Genomic DNA, 4,898 nt, shown 5'->3' on the forward strand with positions numbered 1-4,898 from the left:
GTCAATAAATTAAACCTTCATTGACAAGCATTAAATATACAGGATGATTTGTTAATGATGTAAAAGCAAATGTATTGCTTGTTATCTGCCAATTAAAAAATAGTACATCTAATAATCATTGATTTCTCACATCTCACATGTAAAAGAACTTATTAAATAATAATAGAATGTAAGACAAGACTCTAATGTATTAAAAAGTCTAATCTAAACAAACCTGTGATATTAAAAGATAATGATAGAAAATGTTAGAATAAAATAAAAATTAGAAATAAAATTGTACCTAGCCACCTAAGAGTAAAAAAGATGAGGAAAGGAAGGCGATGAAAGCAAGAAGGAATGAAAGAACAGAAAAAAATTGCAAGATGTGAAGGATAAAAGGAAAGAATAAAAGAAATTATAGAATAAAGATAAAACCCTGAAAAAATTATTTGTAAATAAAGTCCCTGTCCCAAACAAAATAGGGGTTCGAGAGGCTCACAATAGTGGGGGCCATTTAAAAAAACATTGATTTCAGAACTAATAAATAACGTAATGATTAATTGTCAAAAATTTCCAAATTCAAATTACTACACTTTAAAATTAAAATTGAATTATTATTTCAGAACGATCACTTTAAATAAAGTGATAGGATATAGGTGTTAAAGTTTCAAATCCTTTTGTTGACATATAATAGTACTATTTTACAGCTTTTAAATCTATTACCAAACACCCTGTATACAAAGTGTTTAACTTAAACTATTCCAATATAACTTTAATGTTCATCTAAGTTATATAAAACATGATTTTGTAAACATAATTTCAATATAACATATTTAAATATGATAATTTAAAACATCATTGAAAGGAATCTTAGAATATAAATTGAGAAAGATTTATTGTACTAATGTTTTATGGCTTAACACGTTGGGTGTTTTAAATTTAGAGAAACAAATGAATAATGTTTACTAATTATATACTTTACTTTAATTAGACATAAAAACACAAACGTAAATGTTTAATTTTATATATATAATTAAAAGTATGACATATGACCTTTCTTTTTTTGTTGGTCTCTCGGGGATTATTTATGCGCCATAATTTAATATTTTATATGAAAAATAGTGACAGATAGATTATAAATGTAACAAATAAAAATAAACAAGTTTTGAATAAATTTCGTATATAAATATGTTAATCCCTTATGGGTGTGCGCATATTATAAAGTTCTACAAGATATATTATACCTTCTTATTAGTTTTAAATTTAAAATTGAATGTTTAATATTAAATGAATCTTAATGTATCATAGAAATACGTGGAACTTGGTTTGTTGACTCATTTACATGTTTGATATTATAATGTACACAGCAACTGTTGAGTCTTTGGTCGACTTCTCAACAGATCAGCGTTCAACCGGTGGTAGCTTACTGCTTATTAAGTTAAAATAATAGACGATTCAAAAGCGCATGTAAAAGCCTACCTGAAAAAAGATGTTAAGAATTTGAAATTGTCTAAAGCGAGTTTTACGTTGACAACCCAATTTAAACTAAAAGATTTTGGTTAAAAATGTTGATATATATAACGCTAAATAGCAACAGGTTTATTATTTATACACTATTACTAATATTGTTTGTTATTTAAACATTGGGCCAGAAAGGTTCTCGAGTGGCGACCACGAGCCGGTTGACGGAGCGTTGGTAAGCCTCCCACTCCCCCACAAGTGGACTGATGACATAGTTAAGGTTGTGGGACGTCGCTAGACGCAGACAGCGCAAGATCGACTATCTTGGGAATCTTTGGAGGAGGTCTTGCTTCTTGGGGACCTCTCATTTCCTCCCGCTATGTGTGGGACAAAGAGCGTGTAACTCCGGTAAAGTATTTTTTACATTCTTCTGTTTCACCTTTCTCCTTCCATCTTTTACTATCTCTTATATTACAATTTCCTTCTGTCCTTCATGTGTACAATCTCTATCTTTTTACACATTCAAATCGTCTCCCATGCATCACTTTCCCTCCATCATCTTCGTTCCTAGACCACAGTCAGTTACATTATCACAGTCTTGACTCAATTTTTCGATTTTTATTTTTATACGATTATAGCTTTTTAATTTTATTTTGTTATTTACGAAACCTATATTGCTTTATTCATGACTAGCTTGGGATATTACTAGAACCCTTTTTGACTGAGTTCTGTCTTATGTACTTTATTTTTATTTCTAGGAATATGTACATTTCCCGTCGTCCACGAGAGGGTGATGCAGCCTTCTGCTATCCTCTTCCACATTCAACGTCGAAATCAGAGTTGATGCAGTGGACGTTCATTGGCTAAAAAAAATATAATTTTCATCACCGACTGTCCCGTATTTGGTACACAAAAAACGGATTGCCAGTTTCAGTTGCAGCAAGGGGTCGAAGTTAGAAACATCGCATCATCTTTGGACAACGAGGAGAATCGCGTTATCTTTCTAGAGTTCTGCATAAGAGTTATAGGAGAGACCATTAAAAAGGAAAAACAGACAAAAAAACAAATGTATACAACTAGTCAAAATAAACATTTAAATCTGTGATAAATGTAAAGAAACCTGAAGGTAAAATTAATTAATAAAGGAACGTAACTGCAAGAACAAAGCAAACAAAGAAATTAAAATAAAACAAAACAGAATAAAATGTAAACCCAGTATTCTGGTGGGACTAAGAAGAATATTGAAAGAATTTGTGAAGAATAAAAAATTAATCAATAAACGACATTGAAAAGATAAAAAGATGAACACGTAAATAATATGACAAAAAAATAGTCCCTATGTGCCCAAGACGGCTATAGTACGAAAGGCACCCAAAGACAGAAGGAAATAAAAAATCGTGCAGAAAAATCCTTTGTCATTGAATCGCCTTTATACTTTAAAGTCTACAAATAACGAATCATTCTGTATATTTCAAATGTACTTTTACATATGTAATAACCTATTAATGATACATTCACATATATCGCCTTGAGACAGGTTATGTAAGCTCGTAAATAAAAATAAAAAAAACATATAAAATACGGCCGCACGCCATTAATATTTATATATCAAATTTATTTTTTAAATACAAAGCAATTTATTTAATATCAACTTAAATCTTATGAATAAAAATGTAGTCAATTTGTATCAGTCGCGGTAAAAGATTACAAAGAAATGATATCCGCTGGAGCCTTAATAAAATTTGACAATCAATTCTAGATCTGCCACTGGAGAGATTTAAAACTAATATTTAAAACATATTATTTGAAAATATATGTCATTCTATCCAAGAGTACTATACTGATCTTGATGTGCACTCAGGAAGCTAATTATTGTCCATTCATTATCTAATATATAAAATTCTCGTGTCACGGTGTTCGAACTTGAACTCCTCTGAAACGGCTCGACCGATTTTTACCAAATTTTATGTGCGTATTCAGTAAGTCTGAGAATCGGCTACTATCTATTTTCTATACCTTTAAGCGATAAGGGTGGTCCACCCCTAATTTTTTTTTATTTTTTTTGTTTTTATTTTATTATGATACAGCATACAAAAATACACACAACCCTAAATTTTCACCCCTCTACGATCAACCCTTATTTTTTATTTGTAAATTAAAAACTTTATTTTTTTTTGCAAAACAACGTTTGCGGGATCAGCTAGTAAAACTATATTTGTAAAGAGCAACTGTTGAGTTTCTCGCCGGCTTTTAGCTGAACTGCCTTTCGAGCTGATGATAAATCCTAGTAGGGACAACAATAATGACAGGTTATGTTGATTGATGATTCGAAAGTGCCTTAATAGTGAATTCGAATATAGAATACTTTGATTTTGATTTTTGAGACGATGCACCAATAAGAGCAGTCACAAGTCCACATTGGAGATGAAAGGTTCTCAAGCCACAACGTGATGTGATGACATTGATAAAGTCGTCAATAAACATTCACACAAACACAGGCTTCGATCTAGTCTTATTAAAATCTATGGGCGACGCCTATATCCAACAGTGTATCGACATGTGATCGAAATTAGTTGAAATTTATTAAAACTTTTTTTTTTGTTACAAAATATAGACTAAATTTTAGATGACAAATTACAAGGAAAAACAGAGTAGATTATTGGTATATAAACAGACCAAAAATTCCTTTTTTAAAAATCTATTAATCATTAAAAATAATGTGCATGATAAGGGAACTTATTAGTTATTTTTTGGTACTACTAGCCTGATAATAAATAAATAAATAAAAAACTATTATCGATAAGTATTCGGTGTTTACGAAATTGAAAAAAAGTTATTAGTTACATTTGTTTATTATTAAAACATTAGATCAATTTGTAAAATGTGATATATGTATTATAAAAATATTTCACATCAGGAAGCTATTTCACAAACTAATTAAAAGAAATAATTTTTCATAACAAATCATTCGTGATTACATATGCACGACAAAAATTATTTTTACCTATGTTGGTAGGGAACAACTGATTAATTTTAACAGCTTGTTATTATTTAATAATAAATGTAAGCATTTTATAAGAGTTATGTTACTTTAATTGAATTTTTCTATTGTAATGCGACAAGCCAATATCTTATTGCACTATCTCATTATATATATCTCATTTGTCTGAAAAAAAAAACGTATAAATATTATAAATCTATTCCCAATCATCCTGTATAAAGTCACAACTCTAAAACTGATGGAATGTCTATATTTAAAAATATATTTCTATATACCATTTATTTTTTGGATAATTTGCACCATATGACGGCTAATGCATTCACATATTTAAATCTTTGAAACGTATATGCAATCATCCTGTATACAAAAAGAGCCAGTAACATAATAAAGGAACGGTAGATATAAGCAGGTAGTAATTTTATCGCGTTAGTTTCAAATATACAGCCTGTGACTGCAA

Source organism: Battus philenor, unplaced genomic scaffold (assembly GCF_028537555.1).
Source record: "Battus philenor isolate CCGP_79_NKW_IND1 unplaced genomic scaffold, ilBatPhil1.0.hap1 SCAF_19, whole genome shotgun sequence".
NCBI lineage: Eukaryota > Metazoa > Arthropoda > Insecta > Lepidoptera > Papilionidae > Battus > Battus philenor.